This window comes from Ammospiza nelsoni, chromosome 2 (assembly GCF_027579445.1).
Source record: "Ammospiza nelsoni isolate bAmmNel1 chromosome 2, bAmmNel1.pri, whole genome shotgun sequence".
Classification (NCBI taxonomy): Eukaryota; Metazoa; Chordata; class Aves; order Passeriformes; family Passerellidae; genus Ammospiza; species Ammospiza nelsoni.
Window position 1 is genome coordinate 92,000,240 of NC_080634.1, and position 19,583 is coordinate 92,019,822.

General features: G+C 40.8%; 1 protein-coding gene across 1 annotated transcript in view; it reads right to left on the bottom strand.

Moving 5' to 3' along the window:
- The window catches only part of ST6GAL2 (ST6 beta-galactoside alpha-2,6-sialyltransferase 2), a 172,785-nt gene that overhangs the window by 92,609 nt on the left and 60,593 nt on the right, over positions 1–19,583 (bottom strand). Inside the window, exon 2 of the mRNA XM_059466902.1 lies at positions 18,742–18,807. The gene's annotated coding sequence lies outside the window, so the exon portion shown is untranslated. The remainder of the gene's footprint in view (positions 1–18,741; positions 18,808–19,583) is intronic.

Sequence of the window (19,583 nt, forward strand, 5' to 3'; positions counted from 1 at the left end):
AGACTATCTTCTCATCTGATTCCTTTTCCCATCAGGGTTACCAAAACTGCAGGGAGGAAAAAGTAGGGAATGGAGGGGCAAGGCAGAGCTCTACTTATCCTTGTTCTGCTTTGCTGCTCCAGAGGGAGGCTTTCTGAGGAAGTCTGAGAAGATCAAAAAGAAATCAAGTTCTTAAAATTTTACAGTTTCAGCTATGTTGCCAGAATAGTCTACTTTTTGTAACAGTATTAGAATGATGCAGGTCACTTCCTTAGTGTCACTACATAGGATTCATCCTCTTAATTAATGCAAATTACTTATCTATAAGCTTCTGGTGAAAAAGTCCTCTGATGAAAGTGCTTCAGTTAGCTGCATTGTCAGTCGAGAGATGTAAGAGTCTTTGAGGACCTCAGAGAAAGGCCTTACTCTGATGCCTTCATTTATGTGGAGCTAATTCTCCTTGGCCAATTCCTTTGTTCCTCTCCTGCTCTACTGCGTCAGCCTCTGCACCAGCCTCAGAGCCACCCTCTGCATTTTGCTCAGGTGAATTCAGACTCAGCTCCTTTTGGTGTACCCTCTGTAACAGTGGCCATGTTCTTCAAATATTGCTCCTTGGATTCTCTTTCTCCCATTTCTTCCTGGGCTTGTGCTGCCAAATTAACACCAGCTGAATCTTGGGGGCAGGATCAAGGGGCACAGGAGGGAATCACTCCTGTGACAGGGAATGGAATTTCCTGGGAGATTAACTTTACAGCTGAGTCCATGGAATGAGGTGCGCAGCCTGGACTGGACCCATCCCTTTCCCCTTGCTGTGCTGAGGAACAGCAGCTGTGCAGGTGGAAGTGAGGGCACACATCTCTTGAGGCAGTGCAGAGAATGGGAGGGCCATCCCCTGCACGCTGCATCCCAGCACGGGGCTGCTGCTCTGCACTGGGCACGGGTTTGCTCTGGATTAGTGTGATTTGGGACTGGACTTTTCTCCTCACCTGGAATAGTGTCTTCCTGGGTCAGATCAGTCACAGCAAATTTTGTCATGTAAAGCTTGCTATGTGTGCATTGGGCAATATTAATTGAAATATTTTTTGAGCTCCAGAGAGAAAATAATAATTCTATAAACTAAAACTAAATAAAATAAAATTTAAAAATTAAAGTTAAAATTAAAATTAATGTTTTGTGTCCTCCTAGTGATCCATTTGAAAATCTGGTTGCTGTCTCTTATAGATGAAATAACTGCAGATATCAAACAGGAAGAAATTACCCGAGCAGGTCTTTTCTCTGTCTTGCAATACACAAGCCCATTTCACATCTCCAGTTTAAGACAAGTTCTGTCATGACAGAGAAAAAAGTTCAGACAAATATCTGCACTGAGGTCAGTAGAGGATTAGGCCTCCATCAGCAGTGCCAGTCTGTATGAATTTTAGGGTAAAACTTACCCAAAGTCTAGAGGTGAGGAAGAGTTATTCCATGTTTAGGTACTATGCTTATCTCCTGACAGCAAATGCCTTTGCATATCAATAGTCGTTTCTGCACAGGTCTGAGGTTTGGGGTTATAACCAATAATTAAAACAAAAAACATCATAATTGCAAGTCAATAGCAAACCCACAAAAAAATTTTTATTGCTGCTGTATAGATTACATTAGTCTTACTTTACACAACTTAAACCAGCTGTTTCCAAAGCCCTGAGCACTGGCTAGAATAAATTCTCAACATGGTAATTCCTCGTCTTTTTTATAACATACAATTAAAGTTATTTGGAAATTATGGTTTTGTATGCATGAGTTAGTGATAACTTTTTATTTAAAAGCAATTACAGAGTTTCTGAATTATATATACTGGCACCTGCTTAGTAGGGTTTTTTTGACAAAGAAAACCCCATTCCTCTGCTTGTATTCAAGAATGTGTAACGAACAATGGATGTTACCAGAAGATAATAGCAAACTATTATAAAACAAAGATGTGACAGTTATGCTGGAAAAACAGGATAACAATCAGAAAACTGTTCTAGCACACTGGCTGCAATGTTGGTGCAAACTGGAGTAAGTCCCTTGGGCTTTGTAGAGTTATGATTAATTACTTCAGGTGACAAACCCAACATATTAAATTTCCTTCTCATTCTCTCCCACAATCTATGTAAGACAGTAAAAGGAAGAAAGAAATAAAAAACCATTGTCTTGAGAGATGAAAATGAACTCCCTTAGTCTGGTTAGTATAAAAACAGATTTTGTCCCTTTCACCCAGTAGCCAAGGAGCTGAACAACAGAAAATTGGAATAGCATGTTTTCCTAGTTGTACACCTGAAATGTTATAAGGGGAGAAAATACTCTAAGAATACTGATTTTAACACTGTGAAAGCAACAAAAGAAACTTGTCTCTGGAGGGCAAGAATAAACTAAACTTTTGTAGGCAAAAGACAAAAAATAGTAGTCAACAGCACATGAGTAGAGTAGATTTATCTATCTGGCCTAGCATAGGTGTAGTAAACACACCTGCTTGGGACTGTAGGCTTGCCATCCTGAGGAAATTTCAGAGTAAAAAAGCCCACACAAGTTGGTACTCCTCCTCTGTGATACCTGGTTTGACAAATGTTTAACATAACATTTCTCTCAACTATTCCATTTTGGCAAGAAAGCCAGACATAGACAGTGTTGTTTTTCTCAAAGGAACAGGCAGCTGTATTTGTAAAAGATTAGATATTCAAGCACATGTAATTGAAACACAAGTGGCAGCTTTGTCCCATGTTCCAGGTTTAATGCTGATAAATGGTGCAGATATATTCAGAAATGAAGCAAAGGATGAAGCTCTGAACAAGTTCAAAGGGCCTTTCACTGTGAGCACAGGACAATCTCAGTTTGGAGTAATTTTTTTTTTGGTTGTGAGTCAGGTAGGTGTGGGTAGACAAAGTTAAATCATATAAGTCACCTATGTAAAAAGTGCAGGCAAAGTATCTGGTCTACTTGTTCACAAGTGTTCAACAACAATGGGATCATACTCTTGATGGAACTCAAAGGGTTGCCAGCTGATGGGGATTTCCTGGCCCCCACTAAAACCAAGGGATCCCAAACACAGAGGATCACCCACTGATTGAATTTGAACTAAAACAGCCTGTGAATCATCAGAACAATGTCCACTGGAGGAACAGTAGCAGTAGCAAGAGCATTTCTGTCCCTGAGAAATCAACATCTGTGAATAATCTGGGTTTAAAATGTCATTGCTCATCATATCCTTTCCCAAGCAAGGGATAAGAGGAATACAGAAAAAGGTGAAGAGGAAGTCAAGAACCACAGAATGAAACTCTACATACAGATCCCTCAGAAGGAGACAGTGTTAAAAAAGGTTTAAATTTGTGAATCTGTTGGATTAAGGCCCGAGTATGTATTCCATGCTAGGTGGAGGATATCTGCTTTATCTGGCTCTGCAAAACTTTGTGAGCCAAAATAGCAAAGACTGGTCTGGTTCTGGGTCTGTAGCTCAGCCAAATATTTGTTGGTTTCACTGTTAAATTTCCTTGAAGTTCCTTTGCGAAGGCCCTTAATTAATTTAAATGCATGTGAAGTACTTCCAAAGTCATTCTGCAGGTTGGGCAGATGTAAGATTAGAGCAGTTTTGGAGCATTTTCCAGGGCATTTAAAGAATGTCAAGCCTTACTGGAGTCCCAACAATTGAAGTGTCACTGACAGACATGCAGTGTGCAATATCACCATGAACAGCCCTCAGGACATGAAAACAAAGTCAATTTACCCTTGACAGGAAATTCAGCAGCCTTTTTTTAAAATTGTTTCCTCTCCATTCCTAGGAGCAAACAGGAATAGGATGAAAGGATGTAGTTGACCATTAATAATTAATTTCTATGATTTAAAAGAGGTGGGATTTTTTCCCCCTTGCTAAAAATTTATCATTTTATTTTGAACAGTGTCTGCTTGATATCTGTGGTTTCAGAGTAGGCTGTTCAAGTTGGGAGTCATTGTTTTTCTGGCTGTACCATGTATCTTCATAAAGCCAGCAATGTAGCTGCAATTCAAGGATCATTTTTCTTCCTCTTTTTGAAATATCTAGTTAGAAAGGAAATCACTCAGGCAGGAGTGCAACAAAAAAAATTAATTATAGCAGAGAAGTTATAATGTAATGTTAAGAATTGAGCTTGCCCTGTTGGATATAGATATGATTGGGAAGAAGAATGATCAGGAGGCCCACAGTGTTTCTCTGGGATCAGAGGTGGTGCCATCAAAGAAAGATCTCATCTGTACAGAGATTGCCCATGAGCTTCATCTCTGGCTTTTCTGTGAAGACCCCAAACCTCACTTAGTGAAATGATCTCATTATATTGGACACTGCTAATGCTTGTAAGGGGGATTAGCACAAAGGCTTAGCTGGATTGTAGCAAACCACACGGATTGGATCCATAAGGATGAGAAAAAGGCACTGTGAAAAAACATTATATTCCTGGGTACTTTACTCTGCAAATGCCAACAGAGGGTGACATCAATCCCTAGCTCTTAACAAGCTGTGTCTATGATGGGAGAGGGAAGGGGCAGGAAAATAGGACAGCGATGAGGATGTGGCATACTGAGAATGTGAGTAAACTTGAGCTCTGCTCTAAATTATATCATGTTTAATATAAGATCAATAAAATATTCTGTAGAAGAAAAAGAAGTCATAAATATTTTTATAGAACCTGAAAGCTGAGCAGAGAAACTGATAAAATGAGTAGCAGAAATATACTCCTACCAGAGAAAAATGCATCGATAGGATACAAAAGCAAACTTAATAGCTGGATTTCCCTGTGTTTCTTCTAGGTATTTATTGGTTTTTATTCTAGAATGCCTTTTTTCTCAAAGTTAAACTTCACTTTAGAATGAGATAATGTGCTTTTCACAGATCTGGACATTTGGGACTGCAGAGTAAAAAGAGTACCACTGAAATGTCAGCGGAATGTGTATAAACAGTTGCACACTGTGAAAGGAGATTAGGCAGTCTTTATCCACACCAATGAAATATCAAAACATCTCATTCTGGTCTGCAGTACAGGTGTGACAGCCAAAGAATCTGAATTATTCTGTCCCCCAGTCTCTTCTGTCATGCTCTTTTTGGCACTTTGCACAAAAGTAGATGGATTAGGCTCCACAGTTGTGAAGAGCTCTGCTGATATTACAGAAAAAAAACCCCTGTATTTATTGAAATACAATTCCTTAAACAACTTTATTGGTAGGTAGACCCTCATGGAAAACAGGTGCCCACCAAAGCTGCTCTATCACTCCTCTCTTCAGCTGCAGAAGGGAGAGAAAATACAATGAAAATCTTGTGGATTGAGACAAGAACAGGGAGATATCACTCACCAGTTACTGTCATGGGCAAAACAGTCTCAGCTTGGGCAAATTAATTAAACTTGTTACCAATGAAATCAGTGTAGGGTAGTGAGAAGTAAAACCAATTCTTAAAATACTTGTCTCTCACCCTTCTTCTAGAACTAAATTCACTCTCATATTTCTCTAGCTGCCTCTCTCTCCCATGGGAGAGGGTCCTCCACAAACTTTGCCAATGTAGGGGTTTCCCATGGGCTGCCTTTCTTCTTCCATCATGAGTCCCTTGCACAGGGTGCAGGCCTCCAGAAACTGCTCCAGTGCAGGTCCCCCATGGGGTGACATGGGGTGACACATCCTGCCAGCAAGACTGCTCCAGTGTGGTCTCCTCTCTCCACAGGTCCTGCCAGAATCCTGCTTCAGTGTGGGTTTCCCACAGGGTCACAGCTTCCTTCAGGCATCCCCCTGCTCTGTTAGGGGGCCCTCCATGCACTGCAAATGGATCTCTGCTCCACCATGGACTTTCAAGGGCAGCAGGGGCACTGCTGCTTCACCAGCATCTGCACCACAGGCTGCAGGGGAATCACTGGTCCAGCTCCTGGAGCACCTCCTCCCCTTCTTCCTCACTGACCTTGGTGTCTGCAGGGCTGGTGCTCTCAAGTGTTCTCACTCCTGTCTCTGCCTGCAGCTGCTGTTGTGCTGTAACTTTCCCTCTTACATTTGTTGTCACTGTTGATGCTGGGCTTGACCTTGGCCAGCTGTGGGTCTGTCTTGGAGCTGGCTGGCACTGGCTCCACTGGACAGGGAGAAGTGTCAAACAACCTCACAGATGCCACCACTCCCAGTACCAAAACTTGACCAAGCAAACTCCATAAAAATATATGGCCCTTCTAATCTCAGAGTGTTGTAATGTGTTCTGCTAGGTTATTTAGTTGCTCCCCTATTTTCTGTAATTGTTCCCCCATTTTCTGCAATGGTTCTGCCCTCACCAGTTCTTCCCGCCATAGTATGGTCTGTCATTTGGTTACCTTGGTTACTCCTGCCTCAGTTTATGTCAATCCTCTCTGTTATATAATTTCCCCTCCCCTGGGTTCCCTTATATGTGAATTTGTTCTCCTCCCTGGGCCCAGTCAATCACTCCCCTCTCCTCCTAGTTTGCCAGAATCTTCTGTGTTTAGGGAGACTTGATTGGCTGTGGCTCCAGGGCCCCTCCTTTACATTGTTTCTATTGGATTTTCTCTCATGCCCATTATCCTAAGTCCACTCCCTTGCCTTCCCCTATTGGTTCCTTGTAAACCCCCCCCATGAATTCCTCCCCCCTTTATAATCCTACTGCACCCCTTTTTTCGAGGTCACTCTTTGGCAGACATGTTCGATTCAACATCTGGCTGTCTGTCACTCCCTGGTTGACAATAAATCTGACAAGTCCCCAGTGAGCGTCCGGACTCTTTACTCTCGTGGGCCAGCAGCGATTCCGTCTGCTGTGAGCACAGCCTGCAGCCTTCTGACACCGAGGGGTGCTCACACATTTGCAGCTGGGTGTTGGCCGCCCTTCTGCCAGCCCGACACCTGACTTTAAGGCCACACCCCGCTGCATCAGAGGGCATGTACCAGATAGATCATCCTGCATGTACCAGACATCATCCTCTGCTGTTGAGATCATAATTTTATTTTACTGATAGCAATTTAGTTGCTTGAATTAGCTCATTTCTGCCAAAGGTAGACCATGGTGTTCAAATGGGGGAGGAAAGTTGATCATTACAAATAATTTATTTTATCTGTATGAAGATAAAATTATAGTGGGAGGTGTGTGAATGTTAACTGCCTTCTAGCTTCACCAAGGAAGACTACTATTGACTAATATTGATTAAGTGGGATGAAATCCTTTTTTAATTTTTCTCTGAAGAGGAAAGCAAATTGATTCATTCATTAAATAACACATGGAGAAGAGGCCTGCTCCCAAACCATAAACTGCTTGGACATTGACACTTCCCACTTCTTTCTGTGTTTGTCTCCTTTTGGTGGAACTACTTTCCCAAAGAGAAGTACTAATAGGGAGAATTTTAGAAACCCTCCCATGATATTTATAAAACAAGCAGGCTATGTTGGGCTCTTTGTCACAATCAGCTGTTCAGTGCCCTAATTAGACTTTGTAAACCCATTCTCCTGGTGCAAGAAAAGTCACAGGGTTATTTGAACTGTGGCCCCAGGAAAGACAATCAGCTAAGACACTGACACACTAATTAGCAACTGCTCATTCAGGCTTATTGGTTTGAGAGCAAGAGTCGTTAAAGTCAATTTAAACAAACCTTAAGGCCACATTGTTTTGGGGTTTTTTGTTTCTAGGTAGTCAGCCCTTGCAATCCTCTGAGGTCTTCATCTCTATTACATTAAATTTCAGTCTTCTGAAACTGGTCCCTTAACTCTGAGCAAATCTGAGTGTGTGCCCTTGGTGCCTTACTGATGATTGTGGTGTGGGAGCCTACAAGAAGCAGATTGGGCTGAATGAGTTCAAAATAATATTTGCCCAGCTTCCTAGTTTATCTGAGGATGTTCCAGCTCAAAACTACCTCATATATAGCAACCTGTATTTACAGCAACCTGTAGATATAATTTCTGAGAGAAGACTCTGTTGCCCTTTCAAAATGATGTTTCTGATGCAACCACATTAATATTGTCAAGAATAACCCCAAATTACTCTGCCTGCATCCCGAAATGTGATGCTTTTATTCTAGTATTTTTTTCCAGGAAGTATTTTAGGATGGGCTGAACATTTCAAAATATTGTGATTTATTTTGGAATAAAGTGTTTGCTGAGAAGACAATGCCATGCAATTTCTGTGCATTAACAATCCTATTTATTTTTAATTTAAGGAGATATTGCCTTAGGAGAGAACCTTTCCAAGTCATCCCTTATATTTTAAGTTAACTTTGAGGTTATTCCTTGACAGTTCAGCATGAAGAAGTACCTGTTTCTGCAGCTGAAAATAATGTGTGAACAGTTATATTATAAAACTGTTAACAGAAGGCTGTGGGACACACTTTGGGCTGAAAGTGTAAGGACATCTTTGGTGGGTAAAGTGCAGGAATGCTCAGGGAAGTGAATACACTGAAAATTCATATTCCACTCCAGACTGTCACTAACACCTTATTAATTCCAGGAGGACTGAGCTTGCATGGCTGTACAACCTGGATTTGAGGTAAGGCCTTCTGGATGCTGCCACTTCTGTGTGCTTTGTTCAAAGTACTTTGTACAGGAGTTTGTTCACTCCTGCATGAGGATGGATTAAAAAACCCCACAGAACAACATACCTTTTGCTTATCAATTAAGTTAAGATGTTGATAAACATATAGCTTTTTTTTTTTCCCTATCAAATCCATCAGTTCTGGGCCTGTCACTATAAGAAAGACATTGAGGGGCTGGAGCAAGTCCAGAGAAGGGCCTCAGAGCTGGGGAAAGGTCTGGAGCACAAGTTCTGTGAGGAGCAGCTGAGAGACCTGAGGTTGTTTAGCCTGGAGAAAAGGAGGCTCAGGAAGGACCTTATATCTCTCTACAATTGCCTGAAAGGAAGTGAAAGACAGGTGCGTGGGGGTCAGTCTCTTCTCCCAGGTAACAAGTGGTAAGAGGAAATGGCCCTAGAATGTGCCAGGAAAGGTTCAGATTGGAAATTGTGATAGCATTCTTCACTGCAAGGGTTTTTAAATGTTAGAATAAGCTGCCCAGGGGAGTGGTGGAGTCACCATCCCTGGTGGTATTTAAAAGGCATGTAGATTTAGCATTTAGGGACATGGGGGTTGGCAAGGGTTAATGGCTGGGCTCTGTGATCGATTGTATGATTCTGAGTACCAGAGACTTGCAAGAATATGGAATTGTAGGAAGCATACTGAGACATTATAGTGTCTTTCCATATTTGCTTTTGTCTGTCTCATGGTAATATCCACAGACCTCTTACTGTTACAGAGATTCTTAGAAAAGGGTATGATTCTCAGTAGGGATAATGGAAGTGATGGTGACAGAACAAATTACAAAGGTTAAAGAAAACCCTGCACAGGAAGACTGTGTTACTGAATTAGGCATATTATCTATTATCATTAAAATAACTATATTTTATCCAATCATAATGTGGCCAAAACCAGGCTAACTTGAAAGTAAAGTATGATGACACACAGAAAATGTGATTTTATGATGTCTTCTCTGTGACCTGAGTGAGTTTTGCTAACTCCAGATGATTCCTAATGGATGCAGAAATAACCCTAAAAGAAGTAAAAACTGAGTCTTTTTCTCACTGCATTCCCTCACAGCCACATTGTACCTGTGTTTCTATAAGTGATTAGAGAGTTTTACTATCCACCAAGAGACAGTTGATTTTTTTTTTTTTTTTGTTTTGGAGAGTGAACGTTCAATGTATGCCTGAGACCAGCAGAAAAAGAGAGAAGGACAAAGAATGGCACCCAAAATTCCCTTTTGTTTCTTAAAACATGGGTCTGAATGAACATAATTTGCAGCTTAGCCTGCACCCAAGTGATTTGGCTTAGGGATTTCTCCCACCAAGATGCATGCAAGATCATAATTAATTCCTTTTAAATTCTTCTCAAAACACATTTCCTCAAGAAAAATGGATGGATTACCCTTCAGGACCTCCAGCATCTGTTTTGCTTTAAATATTGATTTTAAACTTTCTTTTCAATGCTTCTTCCTACCACACCAAAGGAGCTTTTTTCTGCTCACCTCTTGTATGCATCCTCAGAGTTCTGAGACATGCTGTGTCTCCCATCAAACCTGCTGGGCAATAACCAGCGCAAAGCAGCCCTCAGACCCTAGTGGGATTCAGAGCACGACAAAACTCAGTTACTGCTGTAACTGGCTGCTAGACCCTTCTCTGAAGGCTGGGAGTTAGATTTTGCATTGGAAGTGCACAGGCTCTGTCTGCCTGGCTGTCCATCTCCATGCTTGTGAGTTGGCATTTGTCTGCTGAGTGGTGGGTTGGCCTCAGAATTGATGACTCATTTCAGTGATTTCTTAGAATCTTTACATTTAAATGCCTTTCTTTTTTTTTTTTTTTTTTTTTTTTTTTTTTTCACTATAGCTCAGTAAGTCCTATCCCTTTCCCTGCTAGAGCCAACCATCAGAATTGCCCTTGGCATTCTCTTTCCTCTGCTCCACAGGTGTGGGAATGTGGGCAAAGCCAGGCAGGGGCAAACCTGATAATAGAGATGGGCACCCAAGAAATGTAGGTGGAATTAAGGCAGCTGCCCCTGAACCTCTGCTGATCTTCACCTTCACTCCTCAGGCCTGTACCTCCTGGGATGTATCAAACACGTGGGTCTCCTCTTGTTTTCACATTCACCATTCTATCAGTTTCTGTGCAAACTGTGGTTATGGCTACTACTTTCCCCCTAAACATAACAGGAAAATTAGAAGCCTCCACCTCTTCCATCTTGTATATCCCCCTGGGTCAGAATGTTTGCCCAGCAGTGACAAAATCAGGCCAGTTATCTTCTCCACCTGAGACCATCCATACTTGAATATTATTTCTGTCATTCTGTAGTTAGATCGGCCATTGGTGAGAAGGGCAAACGACTTCCAGGCCCTGCTTGGAAACCCTCTTCTGTGTTTTTTGCACTGAAACCTGATGACCTGTACTATCATAAACTAATTCTGGCTATTGAGTGAAGTTATCACAAATTAATTGGTCAAATTGAGCCAACCAACCTCCAGATTGGACAGTAGCATTACTCTGTTCTCTGCATCCTGGATATCTTGTAGGACTATGGCCTGGGTGGAATCATGTCTCTCCTCCTTACCCAGCTGTTTTCTTTTTGGGAATATTATAATTTCTCTGCCTCCTTCACTATCCCTGCATTTTATCAGCAATAATTTCTGGGATTTGATGTGTTTTTTCCTGGTTTTGTATGTTTGGTTTTTTGTTTGGGTATTATGTTGTTTATCCTCACTTCTTCTTTTCTTCTTTTCAGTAGACCAGAGTAAGAACTTTCAGACATTCTTATTGAAAGGGAAATGGAGTGAAAAAAAGTGAAGAGTTTTTCTCACACATCTTCAATAATGAAATATCAGCAAGGACCTCTGGATGCAAAAAACATTAAATAAAAAGATCAGTTTCAAAGGCACAAAACCTGGCTTATTGAAGGCTTTACCTAAGTACTTATCCATAAAAAAAAAATAATCTTCTTTGCTCTGAAAGATCATAGCCTTCCTCTGTAAAAGAGGGGCCTGGCCCAAGGTGTGTTGCTGTGACAAACAATAAAGGTGGAAATGAGTGATTATTTTAACAGCCTCTCCCAATACAATCTGAATCTACCTCTGGCTTTCTATTTTCATTTCATGAGAGAAATACTTCCATGCTATGTCTGTGAGTGAAAGGCTTATGTTTCAGAAAATACATCTAGTCACTGCTGCCAGCAGAAATAATAAAGGTGACAGGCTTTCCCATATGAAGACACACTTCTGTCATGTTTTTATAATCATTGCTTTATTTAAAATGGAAAAATCCTCCTCCTCCCACTCAGCAAGTCTGCAGGACCAGATGCTTGTATTAAAAGCTGCATTACTCATTTAGGTTTTTTTCCTCATTTCTTCTAACATGAAACCTACAGGACTGTGAATTTAGAAAAACAAGATGCTGTAGTAAATTAAAGAAAAGCCCTTTTATAATTCTCATTAAAAAACACATTGGACCCCTGCATTTGGCAGTCCATTCTGAGCCCAGGAAGAGGGGGACTCCTGCATGGGGCCACACAGCCATGGGGAAGCAGCTTCTTAGGCTGAAGCTGGGATAGAGATTCAGTGTGTGATGAACCCCTAATGTCACTGTGCCTAATTTTCCATGCTGGTTTTCCTGTCCTGGTACACATGGGAGAGGTTGCTCTAGGCAGAAGTACAGCAATCCTGCCCTTGCCCTGCATGCCCTTTCCTGATCATCAGAGGCAACCTCTGCTCTGTTTCCTCTCCTGCTTCTCCTAGAGCAGACTCAAACCCAGCTGTATTGGTGGAGGCATTGCCATGGCTTCAGGGAGTTTAGGTCTGCCTCTGCACAGCTGGATGAGAATCCCTGCCATGAATTTTACTACTGTTGCTGTTATGAAATACAGGCAATTTGGTTTATTTTTCTGGCAGAGTTCTGCTGAAGTGGCAAAGGTCTGCCATTCAGTCCTAATTTATGTGGTCAACACATGCCCTTGCTGCATGACCTAGTACTTTTTAGTCTTTCTGTCATTATTTCTTTATTTTCTTGTTAGGCCCAGGGTAGAGGTGTAATCAAATATTCTCTTGTGATGGAAGCTGTTCCTGCTGGAAGGTGAACTTCTTTCTTAGGAGAAGAAGGAGGGTTTTGCTGACCATTGAAAAATTGGCTGGGAGGGGGATTTTTAATGAGAGCTAGGTGCTTCCCACTGCCATTCCATGAAGTTTTATGTGTGTCTGTGTATGAGAGAGGCTGAGACCAGCTCCCTTCTCTGTGCAGGTGCAACTGAGAGCAGCAGCAGGTCAGCTCAGATTTTACCTTGTCTGAAATAGGCTCTGCCACAGCATTAACAAGGTGGAACGAGTTTTGACCGCTCTCATGTCTCCTTCAGCATCACCCACTGCTCACAGACTGCAGAGAAGCCAAGAAAAAAGCCAGAGTTGTTGAGAGGCAGGTATGGAACAGCAGAGCTTTCCTGCAAATTTCTGTTCCTACCCACCCTTGGACTAAAATAATTCACAGGGAGATGCATGCTTTTGTACATTGACCTATCCTATCCATGAAGTATTTTCCAGAAATCAGTTCTGATTTAAAATTACAAAGAACTTCTTGTATTAAGTGCTAAAGAAATACTTTATTACTGCTGACATACAGGTAATTGAAGCCATTTGGAATGTACAACATGTATTTAATAAAAGCACCGCTGGTTACAAGAAATGTCTCCTGTTCCCCACAAACCCTCCCCCATACTTGAGATGACAACGTGGTGGTTTCAAAAGCATGTCTCTGTCTTTTCCTATCATGAGAATACCTGAAACCAGAAGTTTTTCCTTGCAATGAACAAGTCAGAGTGGTTCTTGGCTGCCTTCATTTCCTACTAATACATAAATAGGCCCAAGTCCAGAAGGTTTATCTGCACTTAGAATCCTGTGTCTTCATCAGTTCCACTGTGTTTTAAAGCTATCAACATTTCTACTTTGTTTTGTGCAAAATGGCCTAAGATTTTACTCAGCTGGCACTTGCTGGGGTACAGCTCTATTTCTGATATTTAGACTGCTCTGTGATATCACCTTCAAAGCAAATAGGAAAAAAAGGTTACTTCCTTGACAAGGAGATACAAACAGTATGAAATAAATAGGACAAGTTAACCAGGTTTTGATTTGCTATAAGGACAGAAAATCCCAGTGTCTATATGTCTATCTGCCTATCTATCCAGTCATCTCACTCACATAGTTCTCACACATTTGGATTTTACTTTGTAAAACCAAGCCCAGATCAGTGTTACAAAATTAAATATTAGGAAATAAATATAAGGAACTTAAATGAAGGGAATACTTCACAGTTTGAACTGGGAAAAAAGGCAGATGAAAAACTGTAAGGTTAAGTGCAAAAAAGATATCTAAAATAATTTCAAAGGGGATGTTTTAAAATTGCCATGACAGAAGCCTTTCAACTATGTGCTGAAGAAACAGCAAAGTTACTAATGATGCTCCTGATACTTCTGCTCCTGCAGTCTAGAGTTCTGCCTTCAACTTCAAAGGGAATAATGCTCACACCTTCTGTTGGCAATATAAAGTTCTCTTCATGCTCAGTCTACAAAACAACAGGTAGCTATGCTCTTTCATGTGTACCAGAAGATATGCAGAGGAATACTTCCCACTGAGATGAACTCAGCTGAAAGTCCTGTGCCCAGGCCATGGAAGGCTCTTCTCTGGATCTCAGTGCAGCTGCTGTTACAAAGCAGCTCATTAGAGCACACTGGTGTGCTCCCAGCAAGGCAGCTCCTGAGCTGGTGTGAGTGGCTGAATCCCCCTGGCATCACTGGAGATTCAACCATTTATCCCAGCACAGGAGTTGAGCTAACAAATTAATTCCTCTCCAAGGTGGGTCCAGTGTCGCCATCATATTCTCTGAAAAATCTCTTTGCCCAGGATTTCTTCCCTGGGAAGCTGAGAAGCCTCAGAGAAAAAGGAAACAATAATTATCTGATTTGCTTCTCCTGTGTTTTGCTGCTTTGGAATGTGGTTGGAGATGGTTATCCAACATGTGAATTGTTTTGAAATAATGACCAACCACGGTCAGGCTGTGTTGGGAGTCTGGAAGGAGTCACGAGTTTCCATTATTATCTTTTAGCCTTTTGTCTCTATCCTTTCTGTATTCCTTAGTATAGCTTAGTATAGTATTCTTTTATATAATATAGTATCATAAAATAATAAATTAGTCTTCTAAGAACATGGAGTCAGATTCATCATTCCTCCCTTTGACAAGGGTATCAGACAATACCACAGGTCTAAGGTGTCTGGTCGAATCAAATCTGCACCAACCTTAAGCTCCCTCATCATAGCAATCATGGAGGTGAAAATATTAATTTATTGCCCAGATATTTGGTACATAGAGTCTGAGGGCTGGGAAACAGCAAGAGTGGCAGTGTAATGTAGGTATCAACATCAGGCCTGAACTCAAAGCTGGCTCAGGGATGCTGAGTCTGTGCCTGCCTTCAACTGCTTGGTGACCCCCGGGTTGTGGTGGCCTCTGTGAGATCACTTGGCCACCAGGTAATGGTGCTGCATGCCTATTTTGTACTTGAAAGACCATATTTATGCAATCAATGGAGATGAAGTAAGGAGTGAAATTTGTGAAAAACTTTTTTTGCCAAATTTCTGTTATTCCACAAGCAAAATTACTGTAAAATTACAGTATTTTTGGAAAATTGTCTCCCACTCAAAAAACCTCTGAATATTTTTTCTTTGCAGTTCTGTGAGAGATGTTTTCATGGAAACTTTCAAAGCAGATAGTCATGTTTTCTGGCTGTATTTTTATTCCACTTTGGCAATTATTGATCACGTGGTCTAGCCTACAATTCTCTGATTCTCTTGCATTAAGGACAGGAGGTGGAAACCATGCTGACTTTGTTTTCCATGAGAGTATTTTATATTGTGAATATTTCTGCTGGATAAATAGGTGGTAATTAACTCATCCATCTTTAATAGTTGAAGCAAAAGTGGGACATGACTGCTGTGATTCACAATTAACTGTAAATTTCCTTTCCATTATCAAGCACACCATGCTAGGTGAGGATTTGATGTGTCAAATTTATAACATATACCTTCCTTTGGTCTAGAGGTACCTGCATTTTCGCATCTACGTGTATGTGTTCTGCCCATTCCAATATTTTTAGCACCCACCTTGCCCTGATCTGGCAAAGCTGCCTCCCCCTGAGAGTGCTTTCAGTACCCTCTTTCTTCTTTGTCTGCCAGGTTCCTTGCACTGAGTACCACAAGTAACTTTTCACTGAGTACCAAGGGTAACTTATCACTGAGCATGAGTGAGCACCTCTCATGACACGCAGAGGAGTAATTGCAGCACCAGGATTTGTTGCAGTGCCAAGAGAGGAGAGAAAATCTTCATTTTCAGACAGTTATAGATATCAAAGGATGCACAGACAGGTGCAGAGGAAGCAGATGTAACATCAGATGCCTACCTTTCTGTGAAAATGTCCCAGAAATGCCAAAAACTGTAGGGTGTAGGCACACATTTCAAAGAAACCCTTGGTTACATATGACTATGAATAACAAACTGCTTGGGACTATGGTTCCTGTTGAGTTCAGAGGCTGGAACGTGCAGCTTCTTTGCTAAATTGCTGCTAGAGAGGATCTTTCAGGTCTCCAGCAGGGGTTCCATGCAAAGCAAGCGGCATTTCAGCTTGATCTTGTGTGACAACATGGCTGTGGCAGCTGAGAGATGCAGGTATGAACTGCTTCCCTGGGATGCTCCAGTCTTTCACATCTCTGCTAGAAACAGTGATCCACTGTATGTTTGTTTATGGCTCTAAACATATTGAACACAAACCACTGTGCACACATACTAAAACACACAGGAATGAACCTGGACCCCTTGGCACATTATTGGTGCATGCTGACAGTGGGAAGTTTGGAGACCTTTTTCTCTTTTTCTTCAGATATAATAAAGGTTGGATACAACCTCGATCAGCTGGGAATGAAAAAGGTCTACAACAGCAGAACTAATAGCCCAGGACACTCATGTGGGAGATAGGAAGCCTATATCCAAACTTGTGGTCAGGCAGAATAGGGGTCCTACATATTCACTGATGGTTTAGACTATCAGGTTACTGCTGAGCATCTCCTGTTTCCAAAGAGAAATTTTCCTGTTCCTTATGGTAATGCCAAGACACACCCACACCCACATAAGAATGCAACATGCACATACACACAGATCTGATGTCATTGAAGATGACACAAAATGTGGAAGAAAAGCATTCGGCATCTGTCAATCACTCAACATCCTTCATTCGAACAGTAACATCAGATTTCATAAAAAGCAGGCTGTTCACTATGCAGAATGGAGGCTATAGTATCTTCCTTGGCCTAAATCCATGCCAGCAAGGAAGAGTTTGCTCACAGTCATAGAACAATGAATACACTGGATGATGAAACTAAAGGTGGTACTTCTTCATTTCATGCTCTTGGTCTTCAGAATCTAAATGCATGGTTTACATACTAAAAAAATCCTTTCACATCCAACTGATGTGACTAATTTCCTATCATACTTAATATTTTATTGTACACTAGATTTTCTTGGAATAGATGTATATTTAATCCCTTCTTTTGCAGAGCTTGAATTTTTACTTTCCTCCCTTTTCATCCTTGCAAGAATGTCATTGACTGTTTCTGACTTCTCTCCATCCCACTTCATAGATAAAAGGACCAATTTTTGGAAATAGTGTGCTGCCTAGGAAATATTTTTTTGTGTCAATAAATTACTTGTTCCTTCTCAAAGAACATTTCTATATCTCTCACTGACCTCTTGCTCCTGGTATGCTTGAAACATTTATTGGTTTTTTCACCATTCCCCCACTCTGTGATCTCTAGGATTTTCCACTTGATTTCTCATGTGCTTTCTTCATTTTATTCTTACCATCTTTGTAGTCTGTGGCCAGACATTTCTGTTGTTGTGGCCAGCAGATGAGGTCACCAGCTACATGTCTGTGTTTGGCAGAATTGATATCTGTGTCTCTATTTTTGCTATAGTAATATCAGTCAGAAACCAGAGCTCCAAAGCATTGTCATAACTGCATCTCCAGTCCTTGCCCTGAACAGGGGAGGGGCTGAATAGGCAAAGGGTGGCACCTTATGCACAATATTTAACTTTGCTTTGCTTTTCTTTACTGGAGTGACAGCCTAAGCATGAAGGATAGTTAGATAAATATTTATCAGCTTGATTCTTATCTGAAACAAAACATATGCTTATGTATTCATTAACAGGAGCACAGTAATATAAATAGCATGATGGCACACACATACTAGACATCCAGCTCAGGAAGTGCTTGATTTCATGTATTTATGGGAAAATACTATTGGATTTTTGGCAAATATAGCATATCTTAAATCCTAACCGTACTTTTATGTAAAGCTGCAAAACTAGAAACTCTGTGTTAGCCACTCTGAAAGACAGTCAGTACAAATATTCACACAAGGAGGAAGCTTCAGGAAGAAGAAAATGCATGTAACTGCATCAGATATTTGAAATGAGAAGTCTGACATTCTCTCACTTGGCCTACAGTAAAGAGAATCTAATAGTAATTTTGCAGAAGTGCCTCAAATCACAAACTATTTTTGTTGCTGATAGTTTCAGTAGTATTATATTTGTTGTAAGCAATTCATTAGCACTGCCTTTTCCTATCTGATCATAAACTTTCTGACAATGAAGTAGCTGAATGTTACTCTTGCAAAAGGAAAAAAAGAAGAGAATTGATCAAAGATTATCAAAGTGTTAAAGCTAAAGAGATACAAAAAAGCTCTGGTTTACTACCAGGAAATGACATGCATTTTGCTTGTTTTAGTGTTCCTCTCTGGAATGCTTCGACATTGCTTTGGCATAACAGCCAAACATTGCCAAAGCCAACAAGACTGGCAAGAACAATGTCCATGTTTAGGGGACTTTGTGGAAAATACAGGAAGGTTTGAAAACCCTGATAAAACCCAGAGGCCAGCACCCACTCCTTAGTTTTGCTGTCTCGATCCTGGGAGACTCCATTCATTCCAGTGATATTTTTCAAGTCCAGAGGAGACAACAAAGCCAAGTTCACCCTCTAAGAGACTCAGCCCTGTGTGTGCTGCTGCTGTTGTCTGGCAGAACACTTTCACCAGCAGGTTTTTCACACTGAAAAAATCCCACTGTGTTTCCTATTCCCTACACTGCACTCTTAGTTAGAGAACAGCAGGATTACACAGCCACCCACTTACCCTGCTCCTCTGCGTCCTGGGAAGTCAAGGTGCCCTGTACCATTTGAAAGGTAACTGGAACCTGACCTGAGGGAAAATGGTAAAAAATTGAGTTTAACCACTATGTGAAATCATGCAAAAATTATAAAAAATACTACTTGTCTGCCTATAATTTTAATGAAATACAAAATGCTGCAATATTTTCACATACTGGAAAATTGTTTTCATTTTTTGCAGGTGTTTTTGCTTCAAAAGGGTAAAATACTGTTATTCATGAATTGTGATATAGAAAAAATGTTCTGGGGGATTTTGATTGCGTGATATGCTTGAAAACAGAGGTATGATGAATAATGTTTATAAAAAATAGTGTGCTAGGATAAAAAATTGCATAAAGAAAACAATAGGTGTTAAACTCTGAGAGGTCACATGAAGGGTCATAGCTCTTTGCAGCTGAGAGAGTTTAGGATTTAGAGAGACAGGGTATGGATAATAATTTAAAAACACTGCTTATCCTATAAGCATCTCAAAAAACCCCAAAAGAACAGCCTGACTAGCTTAATCTCGCCTTTTTTTTCTATAACATCTGAACAAGTTTGTCACTAAAAGTAGTGAGCATTTCTCTGTGGTTTTCTGGTGTATGTTCAACTGAAGGTTTAAAGACCTGTAGCAAGAAGTTATCTGCTCTATATTATAGCAAGGGGGAATAAGAGAAAGAAATTTATCTTGTACAAGAGAAAGGGGAATGGATAACTATATCCTGTTTTTCTAAGGAAACAAGACTTATCCTGCTATGCTGCCTGTGCTCTTTTGTGTCTGTGAGCTGGGCATATAACTTTAGAATGTGTTGATTACTTTTAACTTAA